The sequence below is a fragment of the Rhagoletis zephyria genome, unplaced genomic scaffold, assembly GCF_001687245.7.
Source record: "Rhagoletis zephyria isolate East Lansing unplaced genomic scaffold, Rhagoletis_zephyria_1.1 Rzeph_scaffold_00908, whole genome shotgun sequence".
NCBI lineage: Eukaryota > Metazoa > Arthropoda > Insecta > Diptera > Tephritidae > Rhagoletis > Rhagoletis zephyria.
The window spans coordinates 69,211-89,049 of record NW_016157992.1 but is presented as its reverse complement, the minus strand read 5'-3'; the positions used below and the strand labels follow the sequence as shown (position 1 = coordinate 89,049).

The 19,839-nt window shown below is 35.7% G+C and overlaps 1 protein-coding gene across 1 annotated transcript in view; it reads left to right on the top strand.

Moving 5' to 3' along the window:
• The window catches only part of LOC108362005 (uncharacterized), a 116,283-nt gene that overhangs the window by 28,204 nt on the left and 68,240 nt on the right, over window positions 1-19,839 (top strand). The window contains 1 exon segment of the mRNA XM_017614823.1: window positions 9,146-10,591. The gene's annotated coding sequence lies outside the window, so the exon portion shown is untranslated.

Here is a 19,839-nt window from a genome sequence, read left to right as displayed (position 1 = left end):
CAGTTGAGCTGTGAGTCAGAACATCGGGGTTTCCTCCAATTTATGAACGCCACTCTATATATCAGCGACTTCCTCGTCCAGATATAGCAGATTTAATGGATTACTTATGGTAGTCACAAGAGTTAATTTAATGTGATGTGATAAGCCTTACAGTTCCTTGTTCTGTCCTTCGTAGAAGCGCCTGCGTTTTTCAAAATGGCAGTGGTCCACGTTTTAATATCGTTTCAATATTTTGCAAAGTTAGATTTACTGAGGATATATAGAGCGTAATCTATAAACCTCTGGGCTGGGAACATACTATTTGTCGATGGGTTTGCCCATATACTAACTGAAAGATATGATAATACGACTATGGCTTAATCGGTCCTAAAGTGACTATCGTTTAGGGGTTAAGGCTATTTTTCTCTCTAATTGGAACTGCGTAGGAAGAATACCTTGAAGATGCGGTCAAAGTTTTACTAAGGACAACGTCTATAAGCAAAGCTAAGGCGTAGTTCCTCCAATTGTTCTATTTAACTGTAAGATACAAGTCAAATCAGTTTCTTACGTACCAGTTCCATTTGCATTATCTGGCAATAATTATGCGCGGCCGTCTGGCCTTGGCAATACATAGTCTCCATGCCAAGGTCCTGTACTTGTATGTACATAGCTTTATCCAGGTATAAGTTCCACAACAACTTATCTGCAAAAATTACCCTCAGCTTCTTGTGAGACTTATGCTTCGATTAGACGGCTTCTTTTTCACTTCCTCTTAGGGACTATGTGCCACCCTCTCTAGTAGACGTTAGGGCTTAGGCGTTTTGGACGCTCCCATTTCATCGACATGTGTTAGCCATCCATTTGTTCAGGACGCAAGTGACGATCTGAAAAACTGTCGAAGCCTCTCTAGAGCTTCGAACAGCCTAAAGCAAACTCTTATTTTCCCAACGGATTTCTCAATATTTCCTGGGAGACTGAGGGAAAATTTGTGGTACATGTGATTGGTGGGAATATTTATTGCAGTTTAAGGGAATTTCCTCAAGAACACCGTCTCTAATGCACCTACAATTCTTCCCGTGTTTTTATAAGTTGAGCTATTAGCACGAGATTACTTTCGTTTGTTGATGTACTACGCAACTTACTGATTTACCGTCACTTTTTAGAACTGAGAAGGTCTGTAAAGTATTTTGATTGTGTTATGGTTTGATTTGCTTTTGCTTCAAACAAATTACGAACCGCAAGTTTCCAACAGCAAACTGAGTTCAACTAATTATCATAAGCGTAGCGGATCCCACGGCTACAAATACAAATGCATAGATTTCTTGCTACACCACCCACTAAATTATAACCTCCGTAAGCTTTCATTCGCTAATAGCGATAGGCATTTAGAACTTTTTTATACCCGGAAAAACCTTTAACGTTTAGTCAATAATTTTTTTTTGTTCGTTTCCTTGCATTCGAATGCTACTAAACGACAGCGTTGGAAGAGCGTCGTCGTCCGAGAGGCGTGATAGAAGTCATCCAGCTCAGTGGAATGGAGGTGGAGAGGGTGTCGTTTGCTGGTAATGACGCCAGTGACTCGCAATTCTTCGCTTCTCTCACCGCTCCGCACACACGGCGTGCACCCTGCATGCCAAGGCTTGCTGCTTGCCTGGCTGCCTGCTTGCCTGGGTTCTTCCAATTCCAATTCCACTTAGTGTGTAATGCATTTGGAATTGAATGCAATGATGGAAGCAAAAAAAAAGCAATATTGTATAAATATTTTACTGTACTCAAGTATGAGTGCCTCCGTACGTAGTACATACGTACGGTCATTGAGTTATGCCGAGAGAGACTGCATTGAATGGGAGAGGTATTAAAGGGGGGGCGGGTGGAAAGAGAGACGAATGGACGAGCGGGTGGGCGGTGGTGCATAAATGCAAAGAATTGTGTTTGCAATCAGATTTATTGACGCTGCTAAGTAATATGGAATACCAAGAAAAATGCAAGACTACAAATGCAACAACAACAAAAGAAAAACAACTGACACAGCCAGAATTGTACAAGTAAAACGGATAAAGTATCTACAACTGAGTGCTGCAGCAACAATAACAACAACAAAAAATGCATGTTTATGCACATATTTGTGTGGAAGGGCTGGTGTCTGTATGTGTGTGTGTGTGTGTGTGTGTTTGTGCATATTCGTAAGCTTGTGCGCCGTTGCAACGATTTGTATGTAAAACAGCAAGAAAAAATGCTCCTACTTGGAATGGCTGTACTTGCCGTATCTAAAAGTATGTGTCTGTGTGTGTGTATGTACATACGTATGTACATATGTATGTATTTGAGTTTGTTGAGGCAGGCGAAAATTGCTGAAGCGCAAAGTGACAGCAATGCAAAATGGGTAGTAGGTGACAGGGAGGCCTCGATGTGGAGGACCCTTATTGTTGGTTGCAAGTGCTGTTGGAGAAGTAAAGTGCTACATGCGTATAACTTACCGCTTGCCGACTTACGAATTCTCTTGCTTGAATTTCCACAAACTTGCGCTGGGTCGTCTTTACTCGCTTAGTGTTTGTTGTTGCCTCTGCATGAGTAAAGTGCTTACTGCGGATGTGCAAAATGACAACAACAACAACACTTTTATATAGTTTGTCGTTACTGTTGTTTTTATTACTCGCATACATTCGGTTGGCTAAAGTCAGAGCACGTATGAAAGTTCACCCAAAGAAAATAAACCTAAAAAATAATTCTTACAAAAACAACAACAAATATATGTATGTATTGCTTTCGTCTGCTGTTGGACTCCACACAACTGTATGGCAGAATGACTCGACTGTTTTGTTGTCGTTATTACCCCTCCTTGTCTTCAAAGCTATTGCTGTCATTGTTGTTGTATACTGCCATTGCCTGCTGATAAAGCTTCGTTGTTGGCCAAAGAATACGTCTCTGCATGCATATGTAACGGGTGATTTTTTTGAGGTTAGGATTTTCATGCATTAGTATTTGACAGATCACGTGGGATTTCAGACATGGTGTCAAAGAGAAAGATGCTCAGTATGCTTTGACATTTCATCATGAATAGACTTACTAACGAGCAACGCTTGCAAATCATTGAATTTTATTACCAAAATCAGTGTTCGGTTCGCTTTACGTCCGATTTATGGTCTACATAATCGACCAAGTGAGCAAACAATTAATGCGATTGTGACCAAGTTTCGCACTCAGTTTACTTTATTGGACATTAAACCAACCACACGAATGCGTACAGTGCGTACAGAAGAGAATATTGCGTCTGTTTCTGAGAGTGTTGCTGAAGACCGTGAAATGTCGATTCGTCGCCGTTCGCAGCAATTGGGTTTGCGAAACACATTTCGAACCGAACACTGATTTTGGTAATAAAATTCAATGATTTGCAAGCGTTGCTCGTTAGTAAGTCTATTCATGATGAAATGTCAAAGCATACTGAGCATCTTTCTCTTTGACACCATGTCTGAAATCCCACGTGATCTGTCAAATACTAATGCATGAAAATCCTAACCTCAAAAAAATCACCCGTTATATGTATAAGTATTCATGTCAAATCCGCATTCAATTAAAAATGGCCAAAGAGCAAACCCAAAAACAAAAGAGGAAAAATAAAACAGACAAAACTTAAAATTAAGTTCCGCTCCGGAAAAAAATCAACTAAATTCTGAAAATTGTTGAAAAGATGCGGCATAAAAGAGAAGCGCGAGCCACACCAGTCGTTATCGGTTGCCAAAATAATAATGAAAGTCCAAGTTAAGCTTTAGGAAATTATGGAATGTATATGTACCTACGTAGGCATCGTAGGGTCTGTTTTCACAATCTCTGGTTAACACTAATCCCCTGTTAAACATCGTTACCGACGCTACAGACTTCATGCATATAACATTGTGTCGATAACGTCGGTAACGATGTTTAACTGGAGATGGTGAAAACGGCCCTAAGTGTGCTAACTAGAAACCCATAACAAGGTTACCTTGGGAGGTAAGTATCACTTATTTATGTTACACCACCAAAGAAAGGCTTGCTTAAAAACTACACGGGAGCTAATCTACAGCTACCGCAGAAAGTGCTGTGCTCCAGTCCTACCCCTGAAGCATTGGTATCTCGGCTACAACAACCTGTGAAAACGACAGTTAAGAGCGAAATACACCACACAAGCGGTTTGACAAACCAAGCGAAATTTCCCTTTGCTTCAAGCCATTTGTGCTGTGTATGGGGGTGTTTGAAGGTTTGACAAACCGCCGTCAAACCTTCAAACACCCCCATACACAGCACAAATGGCTTGAAGCAAAGGGAAATTTCGCTTGGTTTGTCAAACCGCTTGTGTGGTGTATTTCGCTCTTTAGTTGAGACCAAATCTCCATGTCCCAGTTGCGAATGCTGAGCGAGATCAGTGGATTCTGCCATAAATATAATTGTTCATAGAAAAATCTTTTGAAGAGTGGAAGATAAGCACCATGCAAGGAGGTGTACTGTCGCCATTTCTGCAAGTCGTCCTCGTAAATGATGCACTGGAGAAACTGTAAGGATACTCTGAGGGCCTGGCTCTCATTTCTAGGCACTACGCATGAACGCAAGTAGGGTTACCGAGATTTAGTTACAAAAGTAAGTAAAGCAAGAGCTCGTCCTATTCACCTATATGGACGTAGGTATTGAGTGCTTAATGTTTAACATCCTTCAATAAGTGGGTTTCCATAACTACTTTGTAACAGAGGCTCTTCGAATCGCTCGGAGAGTGTCTGCCTTCTTTCTTTGTTGCCTCTAGATACTTCCAAATTAGGTTGCCTAGGAAACTGCATGGTTGATAAATTGGCTAGGCGGAAGCTTCTTTAAAAAAAGGCTTAACATGACTTGTTCTGGCAGGAATTAGGTCAAGAAGTAGGTTTGTTTCTGAGTTATATATGTACTTACATATTATGTAAGTACTATGCATTTCGATTTTATTATAGTACTTAAATCAAAATCATTTAGATTCACAAAATCTGTTAATTTATTTAGTTCTTTAAGAATTTAAATATGTTCTGTTAGTTCGGAAAATGTATGAAAACCAGCTGTTGCCGAAACTCATCAATTACCCAACGTCAACCCAACGTTTGATAAAGCATCTGGAAAACGCCCCAAATGAAATCATCGCAATCAAATTGGGAAACAAAGTGATCACAAAGCATATGTAGATACATACATATGTACTATATACGTATGAATATATATATGTACATATGTATATACAAGAATCTAATAAAATATAAATTATTTCAGGCACTAATCTTTTATCGTGAATCGCAATGATTTCACTTTAATGCCAAATCACTTGTGTCATAGCCCACTTTTAACGCTCGCAGTGGAATTCGGGGCAACAAAGTTTTGTCTATCAGAAGTGTGTTTATAATTAGTAGATAGGGAAACATACAAACATATGTACATATACATGCGATGTAATGAGTACAGCAGCGAAGTAGTGCTGAAATTCTAAAACTTGCTCAGAAATTTCGATAAACAATTATAAATATGAAAATAACTTATACAAGTATGTTTGCAAATTCAATAATAGGCGTGTTTTTTTTACACGCATACGTATCTGCGTTTAAAAATTGTATGGAGCTCTAAAGGCCCGTCCACATACGACTTTGGCGTTGCGTTGGCGCTGGCGTCGCTTTGACAGTAGCGCGCGAAACGCCCGTGCTTGCTACAATGAACGCTTAGCAGAGAATACTGTGGTCGCTAAATTAACATACTAGCGGCAGATAAATCAAAACTTTATATAAATAATTGCATTAGAAACTATATTTCTTGCCCGAATTTGATTAAAAAGAAACTTAAATCTCATAACTTTAACTGTTTGGAACAGCTGACGAACGACGCGCGCGAAAATTTGAGAGTTGGCATTGTGTTGGCGTTGGCGTTGCCCAACTTTGGTTATGTGAAGACTTTCATATAAATGCATATATTCATAGTCAGGTGTCGAAGCGACGCCAAAGCCAACGCAATGCCAAAGTTGTATGTAAACGGGCCTTAAACCGACAAACTTTATGTGCGCTTATGAATATTTAGTTGCCGATAAAATCAAAATTATTTGTTTGGAAATGGAAATTGTCGATGATTGTTTTTTTTTTACACGTTAAGCGTAAATGTATAAGCGTGTAAAAAACACAGCTAATATAATGCAATAAATAAATGTTACTACTTTTTAATTGATTCATGAAGGTTGTGTTGAACTCAGTTAAAAAGTTTAAGGTTTTTATGATTGTATGAATATTCGGTTTATCGATTTACGGAAGCAAATTTAATTGAGAAAGTGTGTACATAGCTTTTTGCTCTATCAAAGCTCAAAGCTGCATTCTCGCCGTGCCGATGTGCCTGTAGGGCATTAGCGTTGATTAGAGTGATTTTCCACATTTATTTGTTTATTAATTTATGGCTTTACGTTTTTGTTTACTCATTTCTTTTCCAAGAATTTTTGCCGAACATCTGCATAAATTATTAGGAACAAGTGATCATTCATTAACTTGTTGCTGTGCGCTGACAAGTTTATTTATACATAAATATGTATTTATGAATTTTTGTATAATCATGCTATTTATAGGAACAAATTCTTGGAATAGGGAGTATTATAGTAAATTAAAGATTTTGGACAGTTGTTTGAGACGATGTTTGCTGGTTTATACTATGCCAACATGCGGTCCCCATGCCGAAAAGAACGCTACAGAAGCCAAGTTGTTGATAGGGAAGCCATCTGTAGCTATGGAGTCCAGAAAATTTAAAGTATCTTACGCTTGATATAATATTTAGCGGAAAAACCAAGCTATGACGGTCGTCCAAGCAGTGTTATAAAATAAAAAGGGCCCATGAAAATTTACTTAACATAACGCATCATACGGAACCAAAAGAGTATTTTCTACTGCAGTTAGTAAGGGCCAACCAAGAACAGAAGGGTACAAATATGCTTGAAGCGTTTTCTAAAGTCAGAGACTTTTCAGCACATTGAGGCACCTGACCTCTGGCATGGATTTGGAAGACCTAAAATTTATGTGCGCCATTGCTTCCCCATACTCTGAAATTCACAGACTGACGCACTGCTTTATCAAAATTGGGCTTTATGGTCCAGCACACTCGTCAACCGCTTGTACCTTACAAGCTTTCTTTCAATCGCTGGCAACGCTTGATTCAAGCATAAGTAAAGTTCCTTGACGGCCAATCATGCTTCATGCAAACGATTGACTCCTGGTTTTGATCAAAATGTAGTGACTAGACGGTCGTCCTCTAGTAAGCATGGGTAATTCATCTTAATTGTAGATAAGCTAAGACCACTAAATTTTCATCAGCAGTACATCGTCAATCTCTCCTAGGTCTTGGTCATGATTTTGTTCCGGGAAATAAGGACGCAGACGAGTGAATTTCAGATTTCTGGTAGAATATTTTTTCAAAGGCTTGGACAGTTTTGACATACTTTCATTGAATAAGTTGTTTGGGATCTCTAAAGAACGGAACGGTTTTAAGACATGTAAAAATAGGTTGGTGAAATGTTCTATCTCTCAACATCACAACGGTTCGGTGCAGCATTTGATGGAACTCCTAATAACACTTAAGAGGAAAAACATTGCCGTAATTTCATTCAAGATGAGGGATTAAAAATAACAGTTATTTTCGAAATTTCTATTCAAAATGTCAGACGGAAAGAATTTGTCTATATGAATGAATATTTTAGACTTTTTTGATAAGTAAATACAAAAAAAAAATTAAAAAAAAATACACAGTTAAAATTTGATTTATTTTTATTTATAAAAATAAAAGTTAAAGTTTGGATTTTATTTTTCCGATCAAAAATAAAAGTTAAAATTTTAACTTTTTTCGATACAAAATAAAAGTAAAAATTCAATCGCTATTTCATCTGCGTGTAAGTAAGAAACGTTTTATTGCTACATATAAAAAAATTATAGGTCGTTTATGCAATGATAAGCAAACTATTAACATTAATCGTATAATAAACGAAATAAGAAGTAAAATGTTAAATGTTATTTATGATCGGATAAAATAAAAGTCAAATATATGAAGGTGGTCGAAAAAAACTAAAGCAAAATTTAATTGTTTTGACCGAAAAAATAATGGTAAAATGTTAACTGTTATTTTTTAACAAAAAAATAAAAGTGAAATGTGAATTTTTATTGTTTATCAAAACATTTAAAATAAAGTTTTGACAGTTATTTTTGACCGAACAACAAATTTTCATTTAAAAAAAAAATGGCCTCGAGCTCATTATAAAACGAACGAACGAAAAAATAAAAGTCAAATGTGAATTTTTATTGTTTATCAAAAGATTAAAATAAAGTTTTGACAGTTATTTTTGACCGAACAACAAATTTTCATTTAAAAAAAAAATGGCCTCGAGCTCATTATAAAACGAACGAACGAAAAAATAAAAGTCAAATGTGAATTTTTATTGTTTATCAAAACATTTAAAATAAAGTTTTGACAGTTATTTTTGACCGAAAAAATAAAAGGCAAATGTTAACTGTTTTTTATGACCGAAAATATAAAAGTCAATTATTAACTGTTATTTTTGACCGAAAAAATCTACTCAAATTTTCTTAATTTTTAATCGAAAATATTATTAGTGAAAAATAACGAATTTTTATAATAGAGAAGCATAACAGTTACGTTCCCTGTTAAAAATTGTATCTGAATACATATTTAACTAATGATCTCAGAAAATAAACCAGAGAAGTAAAAAAAAATGCATTTAATATCGAATTAAAAAGTGCAAATAACAATAACAGCTAATAAATACATAAATTACAGCGCTTTTTCCGCTTTGCCAAGTTGACTAGCGATTGCGACCAGTTCATTTGCCTAGTCACAAAGTCGTTGTATGGCAATTTTGTTTTTGTAGCAAATTTTTTTTATTTAACAAATATTATTTGTTAATGGCGCTGTTTGTTATTAGTACATATCCACATAAAAATATATGCACACATTAATTTATTATTGTTCTTGCTGTTGTTGTTTGGCTAATTTACGCAGCCCGCTGTCATTTTGTCGGTTTTTCTTTTTTGCTTTTATTTGATAATATATGTATATGTATAATTTATGTAAAATTATAAACGCTCTACAATCTGCGAAACGTTTACTAATCTACGCTCTTTCTCTTCTCTCTCACTTGTAGATCGTCTCTCATCATTCCATTCATAGCTCGCTCCGACTTTTGTTGTACCGCGAATGTAGGATGTACAGTGGACACAATGCGGCTTGCGGCAAATTCAGTTGGCGTGCGTTGATCAATTGACGTTGACTTGATGCAAGATCGTTCGTTGGGTGCGCGTAGTAGTGTTCGCAGATTTTGCGAGATCAAAAAAAAGATGAAGAATTTTGTTGAGGAATAAATTTGCAACAAATGCATTTGTCAGAATGGCAACAATAATGATTTTTCATAAGAAGACTTAAAAAAAGTGTTGAAAATTATATACGCTAAAAAGTGGCACAGTGTGTTGCGAGATATCGTGAAGTGAGAAAGAAAATTACTTGGAAAAGTAAAAACAACAAAAATTTATATACTAACTATGTATCTATAGTACACTCAAATAAATGCATTTGTGTATGAAAATAGTGTTGCCCAAAAAAAAAAGTATTTAAATATTCCGAAGCAAACAAGAATTTCCGGCGTTCCGCTGAAAAATCGCAAAAATAATCGACGTCGTTGCGTGTGTGTGTGTGTGTGCGAGTGTGTACATAAGCGTTTTTAAGCGACAGCTTTGCGCAAAAAGCGCTTAAAACAATTGAAGGTGGCATTCGAGTGGCCGTAAGAGTTCTCAAACAGCAACAAAAACAAAAACAACAACAAAATAATACATTAAGAATTGTAGTCGCAGTGGCAGTGGCAGTGGAATTGAATCATCGCTACAACAACAACAATAAAATTAAACAAATAATAATCAAATCCAATTCAAGTGTAGGAAAGTATTACTACAATTTCTAAGTGTTTACAATCATACCTAGTAGATGTACATACATACATATCTACATACTCAAACATGTATATAAATACGTTTAGTGCTTGTGTGTTAGTGTTCCTTGTTTTTTAAAGCAGTGTCTCCTCAGTGTTAGTGCTATAATGTATTTGAATGTTTTTTGTATGTGATTTTGTTAAGCGCCAACGCAATTAACAGCCAACTTATACCTATCAAGCAGCCGCCATTAACCATCCATCGCTACTTAGTAGCTAAAAGCGCCCAAAAATTCTGACATTTTCAATCCAAGCAAACTAGCTCAATAAGTAGCAGCCAACAGTTATCACGCCTCAACTGAGATATCTAGTAAAAGTACAGCCAAAAGCGGTTTTTCTAATTTCGAACCAATTTTTAGCCGCACGCACCACCACCAGTCCAGCTATAGTCACGCAACTTTTCTACATACATAAGTGCTTACAAATCAACCGAACATATTTAGTCCAATGTCTGTCTTTTAGATGGCTGAAATATGGATATTTCAATTAGCACCTCCGTCATTGCGTTAGAGTTTAGTGGCTTAGTCGTCGCACACATTAACGTTTTGCCGCCGCTAAAACAAATTTCTTTGTCGGAACAAGCGCTCGATTAATGCTGGAAGACAAAAGGTAAGTTTTTTTCTTTGGTTTTCGAATAATCAATATTGGGTTACACATATGTACATATCAATTGAATACACATAAATATTTATGTATTCATTCCAATTACATACCAGTATGTACCCTCTTTTCAAGTTTTTGTGATTTTTGCTCTTCAAATACGACGAGTAGGTATGTAGTATGAAAAAGCTGCTCTGCTAGCCATCAGCCGCAGTTAATTTTTATGCAGTGCTTACAAACGATATACGAGTGAGTATTTTATTGGCTTTAGTGGATTTGAACAATGTGTATCTGATAGCTGGCAGACAGCGTTATATTATAGTATGTATGCATCTACACCGGTTAGTCATACTTAGATATGTATATATATATACATATGCACTTATGTACATATATGTATGAACATTTTTTGATTTATTTATGTGCTGTCTTGATTTGTAGCAGCCATCGGTTCGTTGCTTTTCTTTTGTTATTAAAAAAGATATTTTTTTTTTGGGAAAGTTTGTGCGCTTACAAACGATTTGTGTATATATTCGCGTACATACAAATCTCAACCGAATACACATTCCGCAGAGTCATCACAAATAAATTGTAATAAAGTTTTGAAATTATTCAACAAGAAAGAAATGCTGTTTGTATTGCTTGGAAGTTGAAAATAAATCACAGCTGAAAGAGAAGCATTAATTAGTGCGTAATGCCCCGAATAGCTTTGATTTCATAATGGACATAAGTATTATTAAATACATACCAAGACCTGAAAATATATGTACAACCCGAGACCCCCGAAAATCCCGGGATTCTTGGCAAATAATCCCGGAATTTTCGGGATTTGTAATTTGCACTAATGGCAATAATAGAAACTACTTTTCTTGACCAGTATTGACTATATTTATTTTATTATTTAATAATTAATATTTTTTATGAATGTCTAGCTCATTATACATATAGCACCCTGCGATAGTAAATTTTACACACAAAAGTCAATATATTCGCGAAACCATGGGCCAAATATTGTAAAATTGTGTTTTAAGTTTTTCACTTTGACGCGTCAGTAATTCAAAAATTATCTAAAAAAATTCAGTGAAATGTGCTTAGAAAAAAAGTATGGGACTGAAAATGCTTTTTTAAAATTGTATCCTTGAAATTTCGCAATATATGTTTTTGAAAAAATTACGTGTTAAGGAATTATATAAGCTCGAATTTCGTCCTTTTAACTTCATCAGCTTAAAAAATGACCTATTCGTCCTTGTGAATCCAAATTATTATTTTTTTTAATTCTAATGAAATTTCTTACATTTGGTACCCATACTTTTATTCTACATTGCATTGAATTTTTTAAATAATTTTTGGAATTAATCATATCTTTGAAATTAGAAAATCCTTTAAAATAAATCCTGATGTCAGAGAGAAAAAATAAAAAACGCCACTTTAAATAAAAAAGTAGGTCTCAAATCCGTTTATTTATTATTTATTTTATGGTAGGAGAGCTTATCAAACAATATAGAAGACATTTTTTCGATTTAAGTTGTTGTAAAGTAGTGAATGGAATTGTGATAACGACAACCCGAAAATCCCGGGATCGGAAAAAGCTGAAAAATTAACATCCCTAACGATCACGATCTGCAATTGGCTACTGCCAAAACAGAGATCGTGCTCCTCACCAAGAAACAGATCCCAACAATTACAAACATGATGGTCGGACCTCAGCCCGTGACAACTTCAGGGTCTACAAAATACCTAGGGTGAAGCTTGACAACAAACTCACATTCTGGGAGCACCACATTCATGGAGTATGTGAAAGAGCTGCGCAGAGCACGATGGCTCAAAGCCGGCTGATAGCGAACGTGGGCTGCCCGAAGCCATGCCGTAGGAAACTTTCGATGACATCAGTCCAGTCCGTGCTCCTGTATGGGGCAGAAATATGGGCAGACTCATTGAAAGTCAAAAAATACCGGATTCAAATGTCTTCGGTCGAGCGTAGAAGGGCTCTACGCATTGCTTCTGCAGACCGTTATTTCTGCCGTCATGCCAATTGAGCTACTTGCAGCAAGGGCACGCGAGCAACTAATCCAGCAGTGGCAACAAAACTGGAATGCGAGCACAAAAGGTCAATGGACGCACACCCTGATAGCCGACCTTGAAACATGGTTGAAAGACCGCACGGGGAAGTCGATTTCACCTGACGCTATTTCTCTCCGGTCATGGCTACTTCCGAGAATATCTTCACCGAATGAAGCAGGTACAAACTCTCCACCAGACTCTCGTACTGAAACACTGAAATACCTACCTAATGTCCGATGGTACCAATATCCTAGTATGGTGAACGGGGATTGGTAAAAGGCCTATGTAAATAGGAAGTAGGAAGATGTACATAAAACCGAACAAACAAGTAAACGGAAACTGAACGACAGCTCGAGAGTACGTTATCCGCAGGTCAGTTTCAAAACGCAGTGGCATGTGGCGAACATAGAAAGACGCGTGAAAGAAAGAACCTCGCTTCATTCGCTTAAATGACTTGCGGGCGGGAACTGCTCCCCTCGTACCAGCGACTAGTTTTGGGCTAAGCGAGATCAGTTTGACGAACCCAAGTTAAATCAACATAACGTTGATATTGAAGTCCATTTCAGATTTCTTATATAAAAATTTCCATACGCGTTTGAGCTGCTAAAAACAAAGCTTAGTGTAAATTCTTATAAAATACATAATTATGTACATATACACATTTGTTATTTTTACCATAATCAGATTAAAGAAGTGTTGTTTTTTCCAAAATTTTTCGGTATTTCCAGCTCGGAACATTTACAAATGTGTTTCATCATCATCCTTTCGTACGCGCAAACAAGAGCCGCTCTACTCAACTGGCTTTCTACCCTTATTAACACCAAAAAGCTAAATAAGTACATACATATGTATGTATGTATTAACGGGTTATTCATTTGCCGGCATTAACTGTTGGTTTGCCTGGCTATAGCCCTTTCATCGTGCAGAAAAACCCAGGGAGGGCGAAGTGTTTGTATGAAATTTACCTCGCCTTGTTTTTTGAGTCCCATATCTACGCTCGAATCAAAACCAAATTTTTGTCTGTATGTAGATATGTACATATGTTTATAAAAAAAAATTAAATTTAAATTGCTCGATTTTATCTTTCGCTGTGTTTTTTTTTATTTATTTCGGTGTTGTTTCATGCTTGCTTTTGTTTCTGGTAATTTGGCTGATTTTTGTGTGATCACATCCATCAAAAAGTTTTTTTTTTTCATCTTCGCTTTTTATTTTAGTATTAATTTACGCATAATTTCATCAACTTTTATTCTTTTATATCTTCCATTTCCAGTTTTTAGCTTTGTTAGCTCGTTTAGTTGGCTTCTCTTTCTTATCTTTTGTATTCTTCAATCAAATATTTCTGCGCATATGGATGTTGTTTTTCTTTTTTCTTTTTTGGTTTTTTATTCTTATTTAACTTCTTTTTTATTGTTTAACATACATATGTATGTATGTATTTGTTTGATATAACGCGCTTTCCGGTATCTTTCGCCCGCCTCTCTACCACTTCTTTGCTACTTTAATAAATTTACATATACTGGTGCAAAGGAGCACACATTTCTGTTTCATACCAATGTATATACATTAGGGTGCCTCACCAAAATGAGTTGCGGTTATTATACTTTTGCCAAAATATTTCGGAAAAATTTTAGATTTATGTGATTTAAAACGACTTGAAATTATATACCTCCAAAAATCTCAGTCAACTTCAAAGTTAGATGCAGCTTTTTTGACCGATAATCCATTAAAAAAATTGTCAAAAAGCTGCAAACTACTTTAGGGCCGACTTTATATTGACTATGATATATTTTTAAAAACTAATTGTATTTATAAAAACTGTTTTTTTGTGGGTGTTTCTTAATATTTTTTGACCGGCTTCAAAAAAAAATGAGGAGGATATCAATTCGTTGGAATATTTTTTTTTGTATGATGTTGCCGCACAACTTTGGACTACGCTAACCGATTTCTAATTTTTTTTTTTTTAATAAATATATATTTTTTTTTTAATAATAATATTTAAAAAAAAGAAAAAAATACCTCAGAGTTGGCCCAAACTAATTTGGTTTAGATCCGATCATTGGACCATGAAGAAATTAGCGGTAATCTAAAATTTTTGTCGAATTTTTTGTCGAAAAATATTTTGTTGGAAATCCTAAAATATAATAAACTCTATAACTCCGAAGTGAAAACCGTATCGATTTTTTTTTGTATGGAGAGTGTGGCACCCTTATTTATGTACATATGTATGCGTATCTACATGCTAATTTAAATTTTATAGAGCCACCTGTATGTATGTATTTTTCATTTATATTCACTTCGAAGCTGCCCCGCTGTTCACAACCTCCTTTTCCACGCACAACTCCTTCACTTATTTTCGACTTGAATTTTAATTTTTGCGCCGCCATTAAAGCAACAAAAACTCAGTCATGCATACGTATGTACATACATTTCGTTTTTGTATCTTTTATGGTCTCTGCATACATACATATTTGTGTGATTAAAGTATTAAATTTTATTTGTGTTTACTGTAGCCTTTTTCAGTCTATATACTTATTTACATATATATTTGCATATGTACACAAATTTAAATGTATGTATATATATGTACATAAAAATATGTTTGTACATTTGCCTAGTAGGGAATGGCTTTTAGTGTTCATTGCCCTCTTCAGGTATTCATTTCATTAGTTAAATTTACACATCTCTTCTTACTTTGACCGAGTGTCTTTTTTTTTTTTTTGTCGAGTTCAAGTTCAAGTTCATGTCGAAGGCGAATTTGATATTCAAGGTATATATTTACATGAATTAATATATACTTACATATATATGTATCGTGTGCTCATATTTATAGTGAACTTGTGCTAGACATTTGAAAGTTTCAGTGCTTGCAATTTTTATGGATAGTTTTAATTTTGTGTCCAAACATTCACTATAACAATAAAAATATGAAAAATATGCAATGAACCACTTACAGTTACAACAATAATAAGAGACGTTTGTTGAACTTTTGGACTAAATTCAAACGATTAGTTCTAAATCGTCTTCTTTATATGTATGTATATAAAAAAGTTTACGAGAAAAGCACTTTCAAGAAATCTGTCGAAAAATTTAATTCCCACCTCAAAATTTCGAGTAAAATTTCGCTATCAAATCGAACTATGAATAAAAATGAAGCTCGCAGTTTAGACCCGCTATAGAGCAGAATATGCTTTGATAGTCATCTGGTTTCTTCCACAGACACTAGCTCATAGTCAGCAATGACAATGGCTGGAACTTTAAAGGACCTTTAAAACTTGTCCATATTTGAGGCAAGGTCAGCTAATGAAATCTGAGCGAAACGAATAAGACCTCGTTGGCAAAGATTATAGAGATCGGTTTTTGATGTATCCCAAAAAGACTTAGAGAACTGATCGGTTGTCAATGTCGACGTCGACGTAAGTTTTTTCATCAAAAAATTACCCTCGTAAGTCCAACTCCAGGTACGATGGTCACAGTATTTTTGACGAATTTACGATGGCTATTTTTTGATGAAAAATGACATCGACGTCGACAACCATACTAGGACCGAATGTCTGTAAAAAGGCAAACAGACTTTCTTAAAAAGGAGATGTGACTTCCATTAAAACTCTCGCCGAATAATCATCTTAATTTTTTTTTTATTTCAAACAAAAAACTGTAAATTTCAAAATGGAAGGTTTTTAAAAAATTAATGTTTTCTTTTTATTTTATGAAACGTAACTAACAAAAAATTATTAATTTAAAATTAAATAACTTACATTTAAATAACACAAATAGACTTTATAAATTGGAACGTTTTAATCACTTTTTTTTTTAATGAAATTAAGTTTAAATATTTTTCGTAAATTATTTTGTTAATTTTTTTAAGCATTTGATTCGATACTTCAAAGGTTTTCTTCCTGAATCATTTCGCGATATACCAGAGAGTGTTTGAATTTCCAGTTTTTTTATTGTTTTCTTCAAATTGATTTGGGAAAATATTCTTTCCACATTTGCTGTCGCGACTGAAATGCAAAAGACAACTGAAACCCATTTGTTTCAAATAAGAAAACCCTGCTCCTTTATCGTCTGATTTTATCCTACAATTTGAAATACAAAAAACCGAAAGTGAAATTTATATTCATTTGCTCAATTCGAAATGTCGAGAAAACTGCAGTTTGTACTCAATTTAAACAACTGTAAGCTTGTCTAAAAACTGTAATCTACATTTAAAACTGCAAATCTGGCAACATTGATTTCAACCATAACTCGTTTTATTATTGAAAGCGTGGCACATCTACTGTAATTGAAATGTTTGATATACCAAAATTGGAAGGATATGCTGCACAGAGCTTTCAGTTCTTAGATGTCTCAAAGCTTTAATTTTTTTAGAACATGAAAATTTGGACTTCCGTGCCTATAATGACGAGGGCTCGACCCTACATTAGACCACCTTTGAACCCGACTAACCACAACAATATTCATAGGGCATTGCAGAAGCTTTCAATCTATGAGAACTGCTATAACAACCCAATGACCAACCACAGAAGAAGAATAGCTTGATCTATTTAGAAAAATTTGAATAACATTGGCGACACTTCGTGCTGGATATCGTTAAGTGCTGAATTCCTATTCTGAATCGACCCATTGTACCGTACTTGACTCCTAAAGATGAGTAGAATTCTCACGCTACAAACCATTTTTCATATCGAAGCTTCAGCTTCATGTACGCTGAGCTAAACACAGTTTTCTATCTGTTTTATGTTTGCAAAGTTCCTTCAGCTGTCTTTCTTGCTTCACGCACTCAAATAACGGATCTTAAATCACCCTTCTGCAGGAACTCTTAATGAATATTTTCTTCCTTTATCCTCACCCCGTTAAAGCGTCCTTTTTGCTTGTAAATTATGCATAAACACACTAACATATACATACATGCATACATCTTTATGTGTGTGTTTAATTATATGAAAGTTCATCATGAATTACGCCTTCCTCAAATCCACTGCAATTTCTGCTCTTTTGCACTTCCTTATGAGAATCAGTCATTTCCGTTGCGCCACGCGACTGTCTTACTAGGTACTCGTTGTTTTAATATGCAGCCTCTTTGTTGTACCGAGTATGTATGCAAGTACATACATACATGCGTTAATAAAAGATGCAGCTAAAGAAGCTGCAGAATATGGTACTGCGTGCGCGCTTGTAGATAGAAATGAAATGAGTGCTGCTGGTACGATTCATCTTCATGCCAGAGACAAAAGCGTATAACAACAACAACAACGAAAGCTGCATACAAAGCAGCCGTACAATCGGCGTACGGCAGGCAGGCAGGCAGGCAGGCAGGCAACCTGGAAAGCAATTTATGTATTTTTGCTGGCACAAATTTGCCATACATACATACATATGTATGTTTGTGCATGGAAGGCTGCTCGCGTCACTGACTTCGTCCTTCGCGGACGCGCGCGCGCGGGCTTTCCAATGTTTAATCCATGCGAATGATGGTTGAATGGTGTAGATGTTGTTGTTGTTGTTGCTGTCGCACAAATACTGCATTCCCAGGTTGAATGCGTTGCATGGACGAAAAAGGCAACTCTGCACAGAATAAATGTGTATTTAAAACTGGCTGGGCGTTCGTATATTTTTGCGTCGAACCGCGCGCTTAAACGTCAAATAATAATTACGCTTCCCTTTGCGAGTTGTGGCGGCGGCTACGGTGGAGGTGGTGGCGCATTTGCAAAAGTTGCCAGGCTGTTGTGTCCTTTATTTGTGTGTAATGCTGACGTACAGTTGTACATATCTGCCAACTTTGCTGCATAGCTATTAATGACGCTGACAGTGCACCGCAGCGAGCGCATTTATTTACACTAGTTTCAGATATGTACATATGTACACGCGTTAGGGTGGTCCTAAAAATTATCAACATATTTATTCTTCGTATAAAACAAAAACATTCAAGAAAAATAAATTAAATAAAATCCAATAAAAATTTTAAGGTCGCTGTCAGGGTTTGAATTTTTTTTTAATTCGACAAAATTTTTTCTTTGAAATTTCAATAGTATATCAAATTTATCAGATTTCAAGTCAAAATTTTGCCAAATTTTGTCTATTAAAAAATTTTTTTTTGAATTTTTAAATTTTTGTGAATGTCCTTATTTTGTACATAGAACAAAATAAAGGGATGCTGCGTCCAAAATTTAGATTTTGAAATTTTTTAAGGACCACCCTAACGTACATACATATGTACGTACAATGAAATCAGCAGGCAAATATCTAAACACGCTAAACCCGTGGAACAACCCTGTAGTCAAACTTATTCGAGGTGGCATAATTTTTTTTGATGTAGTGAGAGGTTGGATATCGCATTGAATGACACTGTGTCTGGCATAATAGGCTCGATTTCTCACTTTAAGGTCAATTAGTGCGCTCACGAAGCACTCAGCATAAACCAAGGTTTCTAAGAAACGTTTGTTGGGAAAAACGTCTACCTGAGTTTGAAGAAAGAAATGCCAATTGACAGAAATATCTCATTCTGATACCGAAACAGGAGTATTTCTCGGAAATCCGGCCGCTGTCTTTGGTACCTACTTGTCTACTGTGGTATCATAGAAAATGTATCCACGATTTTCTTTGCATTGAAAACATTTTACGAATTCAGGTGTTGTTCTTTCTAGAAAGTTTAGTTACTAACTATCCATTAGGGATGACGCATTTTAAGTGATTTTTTGGCCCTGACAGTAAGGAAATGTGATAATCAACTAGCTGTTTATCGTGTTAAGAAAGTCGTGAAGTCATCAAGCGTTAGAAACGGAAAACGGGGAATCAAGTTGTAGTAGGTCGCAGAATTTCCACTGTTCTGGTATGTGTTGGTATGTATTGGTATGCTTTAGTATATAATATGTTCTGGCTTGGAATAATCAAAAAGAAAAGAAAAGTGGAATCGGGTCTTTTCATCGCGAAGGGGTTCTCCCTCTTCCCCTACTATCATCAGCGACTAACCGCCATGGTCTTCTATCAAGTAAAAAGATACTCCCATACTTTTAAAGGGAATGTTGTTGCGGTGGCCTCGGGTAAAATACAACTAAGCTCAAAAAAATCTCTTAACTCTCCTTTCTACTAAGGCCTCGTTTTTTCCTATATTGTATTGGATATTCCAAGTACTCGGGCATAGTTGTCACTAGCACTTGAGTATCCTTAACATTTCATACTCTTTAGTGATTCCGAGT